The following is a 19,750-nucleotide window of genomic DNA, read 5'->3' as shown; positions in this document are numbered from 1 at the left end:
TATAGTCTGATAACAGATGTAAGATGTGAATATAAATCACAAGGTTTCAGTGGAGGAAAAGACGAGGGCTACCCAAATGTACGATTTGTGATGCTACTGATTATTCTGCAGATTAGAAGTTTGATCCCAGAGTGGTAAATGCATTTCCTTCTGGGTGTTACACAGTGCTCAGTGGTAATGTTAATTAAACTAACCCTTTTCTTCTGTAAGTCATGCAGGGAAGGTAATGATGAAAGATTGGCATGTACGATAATTTGTTCTCCCAAATAACTGAACTAAAAGATGCCATTTATTACAGTCACATGGTAAATATAATGAATCATTTTTCTCTCTCAGTCTTTCCTTCACCTAGAATGTTTCTTTCAATAAAACATGGCTCTCAATTTTCATTTCTGTGCCAAGAAGCAGGTAGTAATCATAGATAACACTTTTTTTTTTTTTTAGCATTTCTCCATATGTTACTTAATATATTATTTCAATTAATTTCTGGAGTACTTCGATGCAGAAAGTATTATCGCCTCCATATTATCATGAAAGAAAAAGCACAGCTAGGGAAAAATGAAAAACCTGCCCAGAATTACTCAGCTAGCAATTGGCTTGAGGTGGAATCCACCTTGTCTGGTTTCCGGGTCTACAGGCTTCATCACATTCGAGGCTGCCTCAGTGTCAGAGGAATCAAGATGAGTCCCTCCAGTCACTTTACTGCCAGCCATGCTGACAAGCCATTCAAGCAGCCACTGCAATGTATCCACAGTAATATTATTTTAACAATGGAACTCAATCACTCAAAAAAAAAAGAGTATATGCTGGCTAATAACTATGACTTATACAAGCTATAAATACTTCCTGACTAGAAGTTTACACTCTACCAGCATTCATACACAGCAATTATCAATCTATCCACCTTACGTATTGGTAGGAATTCTTAGATTTGCAGAACAAATAAGAGAAAAAGACCTTCAAGGTGTATTGTGTGGTTCAAACCAGAAGTGTGAAAAGAGGTAGTGAAGAGGGGTGAGTGAGACCGAAAAACACTGAGGCATAATATATACATGAAATGCACAGGGAAGCCAAGGTGAAGATCAAAGGTGTTGGATCACACATCTAGGGATGCAGGACAGTGAGGTGAAGAAAGAGAGCTCAGTATCCTCTGCCTCTGGCTCAGATGTGCAGCCAGTATGTCCTGTGGAGTGAATGGGGCAGCCTCCGTTCCATGGGCCTTTCACTTACAGAATTCTCGGGTCAGATTAAAAACCCCTGCTGCTATTCAGCACCTTTGTTTGGGGAAAAAAGCCTCGAAATTGCAGGACAGTTTGCATATTTTCCTACTCAAGTTAATTTCACTACTTTGAGTTTTTTTTTTTTTTTAAGCCAAGTACAGAATCAGGCAAATGTAAAATGTATGCGTTATTGTCAAAAAAAAAGTATAAACTGTTAGTAGGGCTTTCCTTTCAAATTCAGTGCCACAGCCTTAAAATTAGATCCACATTGCTTACAGATAGGTTTACGTTTCCTTTATATGTGTTCACATTCTCTCTCATCACTCTTTTTCTTTTTCTCTGACATTATCCATTTCTCCCTTTCCATGTTCCCAAGCTTTTGAAATTCAAATTCTTGATTTTAATACTAACCACGCAGGCTAACAGCAGCAGCTATTTGCCAAGTGACAGATGAGATGGTAGAAGCAAATTTAAATTCATTGTCTTAGGTTTGTTTATTCGGCGTTATAAATCACCACCGCAGAAATCCGGGAGGGAAAAAAAATCCTTCAAGGTGCAGTCTGTAGTACTGAAAGAAAAGTGACCTTAATACTTTCTTCCTTCCCCTTCGTCTCTTATGTGTTAGTGATTGAAAAAGGAGTGGGGTATGATGAGAGGAAGGGAACGTGAGTAGCCGTGGATCTGGAAGGGAAAATGGTATGTGCTCACAGGCCAGTCTGCTTCCTGCCTGTGTGTGTCTTTACCTGCAGCTGCAGACAGCAGGAGCACACAAACTCAGGAGGATTCTGCAAAGCACCTAGCTGTGTATATTACTTCTCATGGCACTTACCTAAAATCCAATTTCATGGCCAGATGCAGTGGCTCATGCCTGTAATCCCAGTTGTGCCCAGGTAGGAAGATTGCTTGAGGCCAGGAGTTCAAGACCAGCCTGGGCAACACAGGGAGACCCCGTCTCCACAAAAACATTTTTTAAATTGTCCAGGCCTAGCAGCTCACACCTGTGGTCCCAGCTACTCAAGAGTCTGAGACAGGAGAATCAGATCGCTTGAGCCTGGGAGGTTGAGGCTGCAGTGAACAGAGGGAGTGACAGAGGGAGACCTCATCTCAAAAAATAATAATAATTTAAAAATTCAATTTCTTCACTGTCCGTAAAATTGAATGCATTTGTTAATTCAGAATAATCTCTTATGTAAATGATGCCAAATGCAGTGCAAAAAGTGTCTATGGCAAATATTTGCACAATATAAACATGAGCTAATATGTTCAAGAATTGAAACTAATACCAGTTCTTTCACTGGCCATGCTGCATATTTCAGTGCCTATTTGTTAAAAGCACTAAGACTAGCGCTTAAGGTCAGTGTGTAGATCTGTTTGCTCATAAAACATTAATTGCATAAATGTTAAGGACCGGTTGCCAATAACAATGGTCTAATTCCTCAGGTATACGTATTCCAGTGAGTTTTCCAAAAGCAATTAACTGATAGTTTTAGGGAAAACTATCAGTCGATAAATATGTCATAATATAGTATTTTTTAATGAGTGGGAACAACCTTTTGCTTAACTGCTTATTCTCTTTTTTGAGACGGAGTCTCGCTCTGTTGCCCAGGCTGGAGTGCAGTGGCCCGATCTCGGCTCACTGCAAGCTCCGCCTCCCGGGTTCACGTCATTCTCCTGCCTCAGCCTCCCGAGTAGCTGGGACTACAGGTGCCCATCACCACGCCCAGCTAATTTTTTGTATTTTTAGTAGAGACAGGGTTTCACCGTGTTAGCTAGGATGGTCTCGATCTCCTGACCTCGTGATCCACCTGCCTTGGCCTCCCAAAGTGCTGGGATTACAGGCGTGAGCCACCGTGCCCGGCCGCTTATTTTCATATTGACATGAATATCATGCAATTTTGTGAAACTGTAATTATTTAAATTGTGAATGAGTCAGGATCAGTATGAATGCAAAAATTACTCAGGATTTTTCGAAGGGAGTAGGGAATGGCCTCACTAGATTACAACGCAGAAACCCCAGTCTGTGAATTGGCTCATTTGTCTTTGACCATTTCACTATTTCTTTGCAGCATTCAGGATGAAAATTTACCCACTCAAGAATAACAATATGCTCCACTGTCTAAAAATTAAAACTCATCTTAGTTCTAAAACACATTTTAAAAGAGCAATGTTTTTATCACGACTCTCGGAAGTGAAAAGGGTGTTGTGTGGGTGTGTGTGTGTTTAGGGAAGTGGCTTCCGATTCCCAGTGAAAATGCTCCCATGAAGTCAACGTTTCCGCAGTAACTCAGGGCACTGTGGCAAGTTTTCAGGAGCTCTAAGGTAATAATCAGACATGTCCTGGCCATTACAATTCCATTTGTGTCAGATGGTGTTATGCATGTATAAATTAACTAGATGTCACACAAAGGAGGCCCATCCCACTTGGGATAAGACTAGGGGCTGGTCCTTAGAAAATCAGGAAAGCACAAGGTCTCACCATTTCTTAAAATACTTGCTGCAGACGTGTGTATTCTGTTTCCCTGCATACCTACTATATTCTGAGACAAAGGGACTTCAAAAAGTCCTCAAGAAAACCACACAAACGCTCTAAGTAGCAATGCTTCTGGTAGAAGAGAAACAAAATTCTGTCCCTTCCTTCAAGCCGCCTTAGGATTCATTCTCAGAAAGTTGGACAAAGCATGTCACAGCTTATGTCTGAAAGCCCGCAAAGCCAAGGAGTAAGGATCCAGGAAACGTGCAAGGAGGGTGCCTGGGGATTATGGAAGTTACTACAAATATTTCATTTCCTAAAGTGTACCTGCGAAGGTGAGTGCGGCAGGCGAAGGGGTCAGGGGTCCCAGCAAAAGGTATACGCGCCCGGACCACGCTGCTACTCACGCTTCGCCATCCCCGGAGTCGCCGTCCGAGGCCCCCTCCTCGCCGATGTCAGGCAGGGTAAGGAACAGGGTTCTGGGGCCAGCCCCGGGGGCCACGTAGGCGCCGGGCTCTCGCTCTCCGGGGCCAAACTGGCGCGGGTTCCGCGGGAGCGCGGCCCAGGCCCCGCCGGGGCCCTGGGTCGGCCGCGCTGGGACCACCAGGCGTGCAGGGGAGCAGCCCCCGCCGGAGGGAGTGGGGGGATGGGGCGGGGCTTTAGCCGCTCTGGGGCTACTGGGCCACGAGAGCAGGGTCCCTACTGCTCCTGCGGCGCGGCTGGCGGTGGAGCCCCGGGAGTAGGAGGCGGGGAGCAGCGGGGCGGGCGCCCGCCGCGAGGCCGAGGGGGAGTCCAGAGCAAGGGCGCGGAGAAGCGTCGGGGTCGGGGCGGTGCCCAGCGGGGTGCCCGCCCTGGAGCCCCCGACCTTGCAGCGGCAGCACCTCCCGAGGGTCTGGAGGAGGGGCCTGCGGGGGGCGCCGTCGAGGTCTCGAAGAGTTTGGCCAAGAGAGACCCAAGGTCCAGCACAGCAGCCTTCATGCCTCGACAGTGGACACGCCGTCCTCGCCGCCGCCCGAGAGTCCAGACCGCGGGGATCCGGCCGAGGCGGCCCGGGCGGGGGCGAGGAGCCTGGGGTCCCCGCACCCGGAGCCCCGGAGGCCCCTGCCTCCGTCTCCTCCCCGAGGAACCGCCCAGGGCGCTCAGCTCCGCGCCGCTGGGGTCGCCCTTCCCCGGTCCGGGTCCGCCCGCCGAGCGCCCCGCCTGCGGGGAGCAGCGCCGCCTCGTCCCAGCGCCGCGAGACCCCCGAGGGCCGAAGGGCCAGGAGCGCCGGGAGGCGCGGCCGCCGCCCGCCGCCCGCCGCCCGCCGCCCGCCGCCCGCCGCCCGCGGTTGCTACGTTCAACACACCCCGCCGCGCTCCAGGCTAATTGGGCCCCAGGTGCGGCTCGGGCTGTGCCCGCGGGGGACGCCCCACTCCTCGCCTGGTTCCGCCTTAAAGGAACACGCCCCCATTTCCCCGGCGCTTGGAGCCTCGCAGATCCTATCCGCTGAGCTCAGGGCCCAGGGCCCTGAAAGAGAATCCTGGCTCCCAAAGGTTCTGGAACTTACCCAACCTGACAAGCTCGCACGTGCTGGGGTCAGGTCACCTCTCTGATGATAGGGAAGGTAGGTAGAAAGGTGTGCTTGGGCGAATGAGCTTGAAACAGCAGCGCCCACCCCCCTACCCCAGGGTCCTGCTCAAACCCTGTTACTAAGGCTGGGGTGGGAGCGACAGCGAGGTGCGCCACCTACGAACCTGCAAACAAGACTGGCTCTGAGAACTAAAGTAGTAAGACCCACGCATACCTGTTTCAACACCTGTCGGAGTGAACCAAGAGACTGTGTAACTCAAATGTTTGAGAACTCAAATTATAATCGGAACGACTACAAATTCAAAGACAGATATGGAAGGCAATGTTTGTTATTAAGTGGAATATATTGTATTTTGCTTAATCTGAAAATCATATGTGAAAGGTAGAGCGTATGGGTGCGAGCATCCAAAGGGGTGTGGGGTCAGTGCTGAACAGAGTAAAAAATAAGATACTGCAGCCAGGCGAGGTGGCTCATACTGTAATCCCAGCACGGGGATTGGGAGGTGAGAGGATCGCTTGAGCCCAGGAGTTCCAGACCAGCCTGAGCAACAAAATAGGGAGACCCCATCTCTACAAATATTTTAAAAAAAAAAAAAAAAAAGCCGGGCGTGGTGGTGCATGCCTGTAGTCCCAGATACTCGGGAGGCTAAGTGATCACTTGGGCCTGGAGTGAGCTGTGATCGCACCACTGCATTCCTGCCTGGGAGGTAGAGTGAGACCCTGTGTCAAAAAAAAAATAGTAATGAGATATTGATGGAGTTTGTCCATTAATATTCAGGGGAGGATCTCAGGAGATACATTTCCTGATTTGGGGTAGGGAAAAGAGATGAATTAAGTCTGGCAGTGAATAAACTGACATTCATCCTTATATACTTGAATCTTTTGTAAGCTATCAAACTGGAGTCTGAGCCACGGTAAACTTCTGTAGTAATGCTAAGTTTTGCGTTATTTGGAGGCAGTTAACCAGTCTTCTGCTCGTGATGTCCGGTCACGATCCCTTTTCCACATCTAACTGCCACCAACAAACATGTACCGGGCACTTGTCTGCTTCAAGATTGCATTAAGCACAGACGTGCAAAGAGCGGTTCTCTTCCCAGAGCATGGAATAATCCGCTTCACGTCATATGCCAAGTGTCTGGTGAGTGCCCTAGAAAACAAGCACAGGTGATGGCAGCCATCGTGGTCAACATTCGCTTGGGGACAGCAGAGCATTTGTATGCCTAAGGGAAGTAAGAGACATGGGTGACTAGGGTCAGATTTTAAAGGGCCTTGGATGTTCAGAGAGGCGAGATCACGCAGTCGTCAGCGTGTGAAGCACCAGCACACAGTGAAGAATCAAAATGAGAGAAAGAGGGAATTAAGAATGGACATCTCTGAGAGCAGCAATGGTAACAAGAGGGAGAGGGCTGGGGGCAAACCAGGGAAGCAGTGCCAACTCCATCACAATGCAGAGACAGCAGCAACAGGCTGCTGTTAAACCATGAACCTTTCTCATGCTCTCTTGTTCCTCTTATGCATCAACTCACCAGGTAGCCTCCGAAGTCTGGACGTTCCATCCAAACACTGGACTGTTTTCATACAGCACTCATTCAGGACTGCAAAGCAGTTTCCCCCAGATTTTTTGTTTATCATATAAGGATCTTATTCTGATTCATGGAGTAATTAAAACCTTATTATATCAGGTCACTTTCAATGCAAATAGAAGTCATTTCTAGAGTATGTGCTTTCAGTGAGTAAGCTGCTAGTCACTCCATTGAATCTGAACATATGTAACTTGAAATAACAGCAAGGGAGGGCCACTGTGGAGCAAAGCTTGAGTCAGCTCACCTAGATCCTTGGGGGTAGCACTTGTTTGCTGCCAGAACTCAGGATTCCTGATATTTCAGACTCAGAAATCTGATTGGCCCAGCACCTTCACAGCTGACCAGTGTCTCTCAGTGTGGAGCCCCACTAACCTGACTCATAAAGCACTGATGCCGTGTTGCATCCTCTGCTGTTTCCCCATAAAAGGAATCCCTTTAGGACCAAATTAATTCCAATGATTGTTAGGTGAGCGTGGAATCAAAGCAAAGGGAAGGAATCATATGGTTCACATACTGGAGAGGCATTAACCATTAGAACCAAGCACCCTTCTTCTTCAGGAGCAACGGTTCCTGAACAGTGGTGCATTCATGCCGCTGTCTTGGGCTCTCTGATTCTAGATCTTTCCATGTTTCCCTTAATAACCACTTCTCTTCTGTGGACATACTTTTTTTTTTTTTAAGTATACAGACAGATGCTGTTAATAAAGCTAGAGAGGCTGGGTGCAGTGGCTCATGCCTGTAATCCCAGCACTTTGGGAGGCCGAGGCGGGCGGATCACTTGAAGTCCACCTGAGTTCAAGACCAGGAGTTCAAGACCAGCCTGACCAACATGGAGAAACGCTGTCTCTACTAAAAATACAAAAATTAGCTGGGTGTGGTGCCGGGTGCTGTTATCCCAGCTACTTAGGAGGCTGAGGCAGGAGAATTGCTTGAACCCAGGAGGCAGACGTTGTGGTGAGCCGAGATCGCACCATTGCACTCCAGCCTGGGCAACAAGAGCGAAACTTCGTCTCAAACAATAGTAATAATAATATAAAAAACAAAGCTAGAGAACAGCTGCATACCCTTCCAGATCCCGGCCTTGAAAGCATTCTGTGTCTAAGGTGTGTTTGCATGTGGCCCAGCTGTGGGTACATTTGAGTTGTGGGCCCCCAGAAGATGTGTTGAAGTCCCATCCCCAGTTCATGTGAATGTGATCTTATTTGGAAATAGGATATTTACAGATGTAATCAAGTTAAGCTGAGGTCATTAGGATGGGCCCTTGTCCAGTACGACGGGTGTACTCTTAAGAAGAGGGAGATGTGGGCACAGACACAGGGGGAGCACCATGACAGAGGCAGAGGCTGGAGTGAAGTGGCTGCAAGCCGAAGGGCGCTACAGGCTGACGGCCACGACCAGACGCTAAGAAGAGGCAGGGATGACTCCTCGCCTACAGGTCCCCGCAAACACCTCAGTTAGGACTTCCCGTTTCCAGAACTGTGAGAAAAAATTTTTGTTGTTTTAAGCCACCCAGCTTATGGCACTTTGTTATGGCTGTCCTAGGAAAGATCCATGATTGGGGTATTAATTAATTTTGGGTTACTTCAAGATCATAGTGTCTTGCTTGTACCTCTGTGAGAGTCTTTAGTGGGTAAATTCACTCTAAAAAGCTGGCTACAAATTGAAATGGTAATCGTAATTGTTTTAAATCTATAGGGAGAATGACAAGAATCATAAAAAGGAGATGGCGGTGGTGGGGAAGAAGTATCATCCTTGGTTACAGTAGTAGACGTAGCATTCTGACCAGCCAGCCCCATGAAGAAGGCACACGGAAGGAATAGTGGATCCTTTCCTTTGGAGGGCCTTCCTTCGAAAATGACCTATAATTGCAAACACAATAAGCCATTCTTAGCAAGTTGTCCACTCTTTTGTACCCATTGTTCATCCATCAACAGCCTTTCATAGACACAGCCAGGCTTCCCTGTTAATTACCAGCAGCATGTCATGCTCAGAACGTGAGCCTCAGGTGATGTGGTCTGGCTCAAGCAGGATCAGGCAATGAAAGTAAATACAGTAAATAGTTAATCTTTCTTTCTACTGATTTTATATAGACTATTAAAAATGTCAGGGTAAGGCCCGGCATGGTGGCTCAAGCCTGTAATCCCAGCACTTTGGGAGGCCGAGGCGGGCGGATCACCTGAGGTTGGGAGCTCAAGACCAGCCTGACCAACATGGAGAAACCCCGTCTCTACTAAAAATACAAAATTAGTAGGGCGTGGTAGCACATGCCGGTAATCCCAGCTACTTGGGAGGCTGAGGCCGGAGAATTACTTGAACCTGGGAGGTGGAGGTTGCAGTGAGCCGAGATCATGCCATTGCACTCCAACCTGGGCAACAAGAGTGAAACTCCATCTCAAAAAAAAAAAAGAAAAGAAAAGAAATGTCAGAGTAGTGCTTTATGTGATAAAATTATTCTGCTTATATTGATTAACAATTTCATTAATTGTCTTCCTGATGTGTATAATAACGCTTGGCTACATCATGGAGAAAGTATTAGGAAATTATGACCATGTTGCTATGAAGAAAAGTGTTTTGGAAACCTGAAAGTTAAAACAACCTGAGTAATTAATCTGTTTAAGACGTTAAATCTCCTCACTTAGCATGACACCAGTATTTTACAAAGAAAAATACTGTCGATTTTTATTATAAAAATGTCAAACTTCTGAACAATCAGAAACATTTGTTGATTCAACAAACATTTACTAAGCACTACAGGGAGGCACTGCAGACGGGCGGACTGTGGGTCTGAACTGTGTAGGCTCATGGTCTGTTTTTGCCACTAAACACCACCAAGACTTCTCTCTGTTCGTTAGTTTCCTCAGCTGTACTTATCTGAATGGTGCCTTGTAAGAGTTATATTAACTAATACATGTGAGGTCACTAGAACAGAGCATAGCACTTGACAAATTCTCAGTAGATGTTAGTTTTTATTATATATGACCCCAGGTTACATTGAATAACTAGAGAAAAAGATCTAGAAGGAAATTATAGCTACATTTGCTTCCAAGTTTATTCCTTTTTGTATAATGTGAACAAAAATTTGTTTGCAACAAATGCGTATTATTTGTTTTCAGTGATAAACGCAATAAATGAAAGCCTCTGTAAAGCCTTGGGCAAATTTTCTTGCTATTTGATTGAGCCCTTGGATTCTACTGAGGGAAAACTATTAAAATAACAATAAGAACAATTTTAGGCCTGATGTGGTGGCAGACATCTGTAATCCCAGCTACTCGGAGGCTGAGGCAGGAGAAGCTTGAACCCGGGAGGCAGAGGTTGCAGTGAGCCGAGATCATGCCGTTGCACTCCAGCCTGGGGGACAGGAGTGAAACTCTGTCTCGAAAAATAAAATAAAATAACAATAAGAACAATTTTAAACTGATCAAAAGGCAGTGTTACATCACAGTCATTCTTGATAGACCATGACCCCATTCCCCGAGTACCGTAGCAGATACAGTGTAGTGGGAAGGCGGAGGACCAGACCGCAGAGGCAGGTAAGGTACATTTAGCTGCAGGGAACAGGGAGATGGCCCTCACTGGCCTTAGCTTGAGCATTCAAGATGCTTCAGTAGCTCACAATTCACTTCCCACAGTTCACTGCCTCTGGGATTGCTGCGGTAAATTACCAATGTCAGAGAGACCCAAGCTCATTCTCTTTCGTTCACGCATTGTCAGGGTGTATGGCTTGTTTCCTGGTGTTTCCGAGGTGTCACCCTCAGCACCAGCCATCTTTCTTTAAATAGCTACATCTGGTCGGGTGCGGTGGCTCACGCCTGTAATCTCAGCACTTTGGGAGGCTGAGGTGGGCGGATCACGAGGTCAGGAGTTGGAGACCAGCCTAGACAACATGGTGAAACCCCATCTCTACTAAAAATACAAAAATTAGCTGGGCGTGGTGGCACATGCCTGTAATCCCAGCTACTCAGGAGGCTGAGGCAGGAGAATTGCTTGAACTCGGGAAGTGGAGGTTGCAGTGAACCGAGATCTCGCCATTGCATGCCTGGGTGACAGAGCAAGAGTCTGTCTCAAAAATAAATAAATAAATAGCTACATCCAAGGTAATAAGAAGGTTCAGGTCACCCTCTCTCATTAAAGAACGAACTACTTTCCAGAAGCCTCTCCAACTGAGTCCCATTGGCTATAACCAGGTCAAAAGTCCACAGCTAAACTAATCATCAGAAAGAGACATAGACCCAGCAGGGTGGCTCATGCCTTAATCCCAGCACTTTGGGAGGCAGAGGCTGACAGATGGATTGAGCCCAGGAGTTCGAGACCAGCCCAAATATTAAAAAATTAGCTGGGCATGGTGGCTTATACCTGTCTTCTTAGCTATTCCAGAGGCTGGGTGGGAGGATCACTTGAGTCTAAGAGGTTGAGGCTGCAGTGAGCTAAGATCATGTCACTGCACTCTTCCAGCCTGGGTAACAGAGTAAGACCCTGTCTGAAAAAAAAAGCAAGAAAAGAAAACTAAGACTAAGAGAGAGAAATAATGCTATTTTTCTAGGGCTAGAAGGGATCCCCTTTCCCTGAATATGTTGCCCCCTGAACAAAATCAGCATCCCTAAACCAAGAAAGAGTGTGAGGTGTGGGTGTCTGTTGGGCAGGTAACTGGCAGTGTCTGCTGTAGTTGGGAGCTCCAATGAAGAGTCTGACTGTCCATTGTTAGTAGACTGAAAGGGCAGCTACTGATTTACAGCACCTCTATGCTCTGTTAATATCATGCATGCACAGAGCACTCCGCCATTTCAAATGCTATCATTCACGAGACAGCAAGATACCTTCTCAAAGCCAGCCTTTGAATTTCTGGATGACATGCCAACGTCATATCATAGAGTGCTTTGGTAAGAGGCTCATAAAACACAAGAATAACAGCTATGCACACAGACTTTAGACATACCCATTCCCCCAGAGTGTGTGTTTTCCAGCTAAGCATGCCTCTAGACTGGGGCGTGATCCAGGGAGAGCAAAAGAGGGAAAGGAGATTGAAGGTAGATAAAAAGAGAGATAAGAGGAAGAAGAGGAAGATGAAGGAGAGAGCATGGAACTGGGGAGACTCTCCTTAAAGTTTGGAGCACGCCTTATGACACCTGCTGCAAGTTATTTGAAAGTCCAATACTCAAAATCCACTGTGCCAAGATTAACAAGAAGGTCAATTTTCTAACCACAGTCCTGAGCCATCCCTTAAATACACCCTCCCGCTTTATACATTCTACCATTACGCTCAGAAATCACCAGGGGCTCCCTAAGGAGGGAGGCTGAGGCGAGGGGCAGCCGTTCCCTCCCCTCTCTTCTAAGCTGGGATCTGATATTAGGACCACATACTCTAAGGTCAGACCATGACACGTGAGCCAGCAGAGATGGATGACATGGCAGGAAGCTGCAGAATCACTAAGCTGCCAGGAGTGGGGCTGAACTGTGATCGGGGTAGTCCAGAGGGATCTTCTGTTTCTCACCACTAGGTACGTAAAAGGGTTTCTCTGAGGAAGGATGAGCTCACTGGACCCAGTGCGCATCCCAGTGGAAACTGCTTGATACCAAAACAACCTGAAGAGCAGCTCTTTAAACCCCTTTGCTCTGAAGAAGGGAGATTTTCAGCAAAGTAGTAGACTGGAAAAGAGGCCCCAACTGAGAATTCCTTTCAAAGTTACATGGCGGCCGAGGCAAAGCCCCGCCTCCCACCTAGGATTTGTGCAGATCCTGGCACCGGCACGGTGGATCTCCAGGTTGCACACTTACAGGTATTCTGTTCACAAGGTTACGTCCTTTCTATCCAAGGCCCTTTGCACAGGGTGAAGGCCTGGCTAACAGTCATCCCCAGGCATGTTTAGGAAGGCTTCTAGGAGAAGTGGACACCGAATCTAACCCTGAAACTGCAAGATGTAGCCAAGGAAAGGAGAGAACAGAGCAGTGAAAACAGAACCCCTCAAATGGATAGAAATTTGAAAGGGCGAGGCCCACTTGGAGAACTGAGAGGATTTCTCCCTGTAGTCCTAGAGAGCTACGGTATTGTTCAGAGTGTATCCATCCAATAATCCTTTAATTATTCCATCAGCAAACGTTTTGTGAATTCCTACTCTGTGTCAGGCACTATGTAAGTATAAGGGAATGGTCACACATGAAGCAAGAAAAAAAGAGAACAAGATCACAAAAACAAATTAGAATATAAACGAAGGTTTTAAGTGGGGACCTGGAACCCGCATCATTCTTCCGGGAGTGCCCCCGATCACAGTTCAGCCCCACTCCTGGCAGCATGTTCTTGGAATAGGGATCGCAGAGCTGGAGGGAATGCCGGAGCATCCTGGTTCTCTTGTTTGTTTTCATTCCCAGAAACAGAGCTACTGGAGATGAAATTAGCAGACGGTAAAAGTGTATTTCCACACAATCTCATGTGCCTATTCCCTTTCTATGCCTCCTGCCACAACTTCAATCTAACATTGACTTTTCCAACAGCTTCTTTTTTGACAAATTACGATGTTCCAGTCACCCTTCTAGATAGTGGGGATACCAAGATGAGTATGATAGGGCTCTCTGTGTTCAAAGTTCTATCCTATTCCAAGGGCTCAGGACAGAGTCAGATACTGTAACAGTGTCTGCCACACCGTATGCTGTTAGACTAAGGGCATGGATAACGTATGATGGACACCTAAATAATGAAGCGATTCATCCTGCAAGGCAGAAAGGGCAGCGCTATGAAGGACGGATTCTCACAGAGTTGGCTCTGTCCAACTGGAGAGGAGAGGAGAGGCTGTTGCTTGCAGAGGGAGGAGCACAGAGACACGACTGTGACAGGCGAGGGGACAGAGCGGTCAGGGGTGATGGCACCAAGCATAGGAGACGTGGTAAAACAAAACCAAACAAAATCAAACAAGGAGATAAACTCGACCCAGTTGCGAAGGGTCTTGAAGGCCACACTAGGTCAATATGTTAATGGTGGAGAGTGTCCAGGTTCTTGGCATCTTGAACAAAGAATTGGACAAAACACACAAAGCAAGGAAGGAATGAAGGGTTTTATTGAAAATGAAAGTACAGAGCCGGCCGCGGTGCCTCATGCCTGTAATCCCAGTACTTTGGGAGGCTGAGGTGGGTGGATCGCCTGAGGTCAGGAGTTTGAGACCAGCCTGGTCAACATAGTGAAACCCCGTCTCTACCAAAAATACAAAAATTAGCTGGGAAGGTGGCGGGCACCTGTAATCCCAGCTACTAAGGAGACTGAGGCAGGAGAATCGCTTGAACCCGGGAGGCGGAGGTTGCAGTGAACCGAGATCGCGCCACTGCACTCCAGCCTGGGAACAAGAGTGAAGCTCCATCTCAAAAAAAAAAAAAAAGAAAGAAAGAAAGAAAGAAAGTACACTGCACAGTGTGGGAGCAGGCCCGAGCATAGGGGCTCAAAAGCCCCGTTACATGATTTTTGGGAGTTTAAATACCCCCTAGAGGATTCCATTGGTTACTTGGGTTATGCCCTATGTAAATGGAGAGTTTGAAGTAAAGTTACAAAGTCATTTACAGCATAGGTTCTGTGGAGAGGATATTTCCTGTCACAACTGAAGTCTGAATTGGGCTTATATTCCCTGCCTCCAGACCCTATTTTCCTGCCTCAATCTGAACTTGTCCTATGTAAATAGGGGCATCTCAAGAACCTCAGTCTGTTCCCAGTCGATCCCAGTATCTCACTCTTCCTAAAACCCAGCTCTTCACTCCATACTGCTTCTACTATCAAAGCATCTTTATGACTCCTCGCTTCCACTCACTCACTTCCTTGGTCTGGTATTTGAGCTTCCCCACCTCATGCGTTGGCCCATCCAAAATCTGGGGCATCCATATCTAGGGCCTGAAAAAGAGGGGAAGAAAGTGCTGCTGAAATTCTGGCTAAAGCCATTGACTAGCAGGAATGGAATTTAGCTGAAGGTTTAAAGAAATGAGTGCAGGGTGGGTTGAGTGGCTCACACCTGTAATCCCAGCACTTTGGGAGGCTGAGGTGGGAAGATCACTTGAGGCCAGGAGTTTAAGACCAGCCTGAGCAATATAGTGAGAACTCATCTCTACTAAAAATCAAAAAAATTAGCCAGGTGCGATGGTGTACACCTGTAGTCCTGGCTACTGGGGAGGCTGAGGTGGGAGGATCACTTGAGTCCAGGAGGTCAAGGTTGCAGTGAGCTGAGATCATGCCATTGCACTCCAGCCTGGGCAACAGAGCAAGACGCTATCTCAAAAAAAAAAAAAAATGGGTGCAAAATAGAGGAGAAGGCAATAAAAAACAAACTGTGACATCTAAGGTGGGCAAGGTATGAAGAGGAGAATTTCTTAGGAGGTGCAAGAACTAGAATAATTAAGTTTACCTAGAGTGTTCCCAAAAGTGTGCTGTGCAGAACATGCCTTTGACAGGATGCTGATAACAGTTACCACTGGAAGGGTTCTATAATCAAATTGGTTTGGCAACTGCCTCAATAATGAAGGTTAAACGGCTTTCTTTATAGCAGGCATCTTAGTTTTTTCATATGCTGGTATGCATTGAGTATTTCTGAGAGAAGAAGGTAGTATACCATCTTTCCCACATCTCTTTGGCAGGAACCCCTTTCATAAGACGTTATCTTACAACACTAGTGAGGAACACCAATTAACGCCTTAGATGTATGAAGACATAGCAGGAGAGAATTTGGAACCCGGATTGGGACAGGCCAATGGAAAGTTTTGGATTCATTTTATTCCATCCTAGCAGCATGGCTGAACCTGTGCTGGGAGTGGCTAACCAGAGCCTGTGAGTTGGAGTGCAAGGGAAGAAGCTGGACTTCTGAAGAAATGACAGAAGCGTTCATGAAAGAAAGAGGCAGCCCCTCAGTGTTATGCTGCCAAAGGCCCCGGGCCGGATGGTACCTGTGCCCACCAAGTAAAGGCTTCTCTGTCTTTTATCTTCTCCTTCTGTGTGCAGTGCCCCTCAGATCCTGGAGATGCTCAGAGCCCCAGGCAGCAGGTGAAAGAGTAGGGGGAGTGTGGAGCCAAAGGAAGTCAACACTACCCGGCTCCCTGATGCGGGCGTCCAGCAGGCTGCAGCAGGTCTCCGACAGAGAAGAGGAGAACTCCAACTGGGAAAGAGTTTGTGCTTTCGTTATTACTACAGGACTGGAGTTTTGCACCATGATGCTGGGACATGCTTTGTGCTATCTAAGTGTGTCTAATAAGCCAGAGGTTTCACTCAAATGGCAGGATGAAAAAAAGACAGCTTTGAGAGAGGAAGAAAGAACAACGGAGGTTTCTGACTGGACTTTACAAGTCCAGCTTGTCCAGCAGACCAGTTCCGCGTGGCTCATAGGGTGGACACACCCTGCTTTGCTGCCTGGCTCCCCTCTTGGGGAAATAGCATTGGCTTGTTTTGTGGGGGCCATTCCTCCTGCCATTCTCTCCATGTGGTTCTAGTGGGTGCTGCCAACCCCAGCACCCTACTCCCATGGCCACAAACATGGACATCTATCCCCAGCTAGACCACGCAAAGGACTGTCCTGAGGTTTTGGAAACCACAGTAGGAAAGAGGGCTAGTGCCTTGTTGAAGGGAAATGGCAGCCTCAAAGATCCTGGGCGCCCACATTTCCAGCCATGCAAACCAATGCCGCCATCATGCAGAGAGAAGCACACACTGCTTGGTGGTGTCAGAGCCCCGTTCCAGCTCCCCTTCCGAGTTTGGTTGTCCCACAAACTTGCCTCCTTGTTGCCTAAACAATGAGCTTCTGTCCCTCTCGACCAAGTACTCACTCAGATTAAAAAAAGAGATCTCTGAAAGGAGCCAAGAAGATCCCCATGTGAAGGGAGGTAGAAAGGAAAACAAGGGAGCGCACCTTGACGTGCAGGAGCAGCCAGGCACTCACAGGGCGGGTGCGGGAGCAGCCGGGCACCCACGCGGCGGGTGTGCTCCTCTCCCGTGGGACACAGACACACTCACCGCATACCAGCTTCCACAAGAGTGCTCTGTACTAGAAAGCAACATGAAGCACTACCATGTCATAATTTTGTCTGAGTCCAGACAAAAATAACGTCACTGTGCCACCCTCAAAATACCATAACCAGTCCTCTCTCAGCTCAGTGATTGCTATTTCTTTTTTTTCTTTGTTGAGATGGAGTTTCGCTCTTGTAGCCCAGGCTGGAGTGCAATAGCGTGATCTCTGCTCACTGCAACCTCCGACTCCCAGGTTCAAGCGATTCTCCTGCCTCAGCCTCCCGAGTAGCTGGGATTACAGGTGTGCACTACCACACCTGGCTAATTTTTTATTTTTAGTAGAGACGGGGTTTTACTATGTTGGCCAGGCTGGTCTCCAACTCCTGACCTCAGGTGATCCTCCCACCTCAGCCTCCCAAAGTGCTGAGATTACAGCTGTGAACCCCACGTCCAGCTAGTGATTGCTATTTCTTTTACAACTTTATCCCTGCTCTAGTCTCCTCTTCCTGAATTTACCCATCCCAAGCCCAAATCCTATATAATAGGATTTTTCAAGCCCCTTCTTACTGACACCCCATGATGTGTTTCCTTCCTCACTGCAATGAAGCAAACCCCAGCTTCTTTAACTGCAGGTGAGTTCGTTGTCTGACTGCAGGACATTAACACTGTGAAAACATCCTTGTCTGTTAAAAAACAAAATTATTGGCTTTTTATGAAGTCATTTGTTTCTCAGAATTTTTGAAACAGACCTTATTTAAAAAAAAAAGTTTGGAAGCTTGCATTAGTGCCCAAGCCAACTGCGCTCTGTATGTTTTAATTCTTGTTTTAATTTTAGAGGCAGGGTCTTGAAACCACCTTTGTGAAAATTATAGCAGAGAGAAAGTTACGACGGTGAAAGAGATCTGACCTAACCGACTCCATCTTGCTTCTGACCTCCAGGCTGCCCGTGTTCATTCCTGAGCGTAGGCCGAACTAACTTTAAACAAGGGTGGTAGCCCTTTCCTAAAATAAACCCCCTTCTTGCCTGGGGACTGGACTGCCTTTGTAAAACTAACAAGTTAGCCACAAGGTTAGAAGTTACGGCTCTGGAGTCATGCAGCCAGAGGCCACAAGATCACTAGCCTCCTCAATTGCTCCTATGAATAACATAGCATTATACAACTTAAGATTGATGTTTGAGGTCTTTTTCAGACCCTGCGCTTGATGGATCAGCTGGCGCCACTCAGATCCATAAACGGGCTCACCTGGTCTTGTGGCTTCCACTCCAGAGCCTACTCAGTGTGAAAGGACAGCTTCAACTCCACGTGATTTTATCTCTGATCCAACCAATCAGCATTCCCCATTCCCTGCCCCCCCCCCCCCCCCCCCCGCACCCCCGGCACCCATCAAATTGTCCTTTAAAATTTCCAGTCAGCTCTATCTGGGCAGCAGGCAAGATAAACCCATTGGGTGGTTATAGGGTCTCATTCTGTTACCCAGGCTGGAGTGCAGTGGCACGGTCGTAGCTCACTGTAGCCTCAAACTCCTGGCCTCGGACAATTCTCCCAGCTTAGCTTCCCAAGTTGCTGCAACTACAGGCTCACACCACCTCGTCAAACTAATTTTTAAATTTTTTGTAGAGACAGAGTCTTGCCGTGTTGCCCAGGCTGGTCTCAAACTTCTGGCCTCAAGCAATCCTCTCACCTTGACCTCCCAAAATGCTGGAATTACAATGAGCCATTGCACCTGCCCTTTTAATTCTTAAGTACCTCAAAGGGCGCGGTGGATGTTGTAGTGAAACAGGTGTGACCACCAAGTATTTTACCTGCTGCCCACACAGAGCTAATTTATCAAGACAGGGGAATTGCAATAGAGAAAAGTTTAATTCATACAGACCCAGCTGAACAGGAGACTGGTGTTTTATTACTCACATCAGTCTCCCCGAAAATTGGTAGACTAGGGTTTTTTTTTGGTTTTGTTTTTGAGACGGACTCTTGCTCTGTTGCCCAGGCTGGAGTGTAGTGGCACAATCTCAGCTCACTACAACCTCCACCTCTCAGGTTCAAGTGATTCTCCTGCCTCAGCCTCCTGAGTAGCTGGGATTACAGGAGCCCACCCCCACGCCAAGCTAATTTTTTTTGTATTTTTAGGAGAGACGGGGTTTCAGCATGTTGGCCAGGCTGGTCTCGAACTCCTGACCTCAAGTGATCCACCTGCCTCAGCCTCCCAAAGTGCTGGGATTACAGGCATGAGCCACCGCACCTGGCCTTGAGACTAGGGTTTTTTAAGGATAGTTTGGTGGGTAGGGGCCGGGGAATGGGAAGTGCTGATTGGTTGGGTCAGAGATGAAATTATAGGGAGCCAAAGCTGTCTTCTTACACTGAGGTGGTTCCTACGTGGAGCTACAGGACTTGGTGGGTCTGGGTTGAGCCATTATTTGTTGGAAATGCAAAAACTTGAAAAGACATCTCAAAAGGCCAATCTTACATTCTGAAATAGTGATGTTGTCTGCAGGAGTAATTGAGGAAGTTACAAACCTTGTGGCTAATTTGTTAGTCCTACAAAGGCAGTCTGGTTCCCTGGCAAGAGGGAGGTTTGTTTTGGGAAAGGGAAGTTATCATCTTTGTTTCCAAGTTAAACTATACACTAAGTTCCTCCCAAAGTTAGTTTGCTACACCCAGAAATAAACAAGGCCGGAAGCAAGATGGAGTTGGTTAGGTCAGATCCCTTCAATGTCCTAAGTTTCTCACTGTTACAATTTTTGAAAAGGCCATTCTATAGGGAGCTCTGCTCTCAGGATCCAAGCACTTATTCCTCCAGCTGCACAGTGAGTTGGCTTCTGACGGTTCATAACTGAGGCCTTCCCCTTGAATTTCTTTCTTCTTTCTTTCTTTCTTTCTTTCTTTTTTTTTTTTTTTTTTGAGACGGAGTTTTGCTCTTGTTGACCAGGCTGGAGTGCAATGGCGCA

At 47.1% G+C, this 19,750-nt stretch overlaps 1 protein-coding gene across 1 annotated transcript in view; it reads right to left on the bottom strand.

The window, feature by feature from the left end:
* FAM149A (family with sequence similarity 149 member A) overlaps positions 1–5,620 on the bottom strand; it is a 63,336-nt gene extending 57,716 nt beyond the window's left edge. The window contains exon 1 of the mRNA XM_025386693.1: positions 5,237–5,620. The gene's annotated coding sequence lies outside the window, so the exon portion shown is untranslated. The remainder of the gene's footprint in view (positions 1–5,236) is intronic.
* Between the last annotated feature and the right edge of the window lie 14,130 nt (positions 5,621–19,750).

The sequence above is a fragment of the Theropithecus gelada genome, chromosome 5 (assembly GCF_003255815.1).
Source record: "Theropithecus gelada isolate Dixy chromosome 5, Tgel_1.0, whole genome shotgun sequence".
Taxonomy (NCBI): Eukaryota; Metazoa; Chordata; class Mammalia; order Primates; family Cercopithecidae; genus Theropithecus; species Theropithecus gelada.
This window is presented reverse-complemented; position numbering and strand designations above follow the sequence as displayed.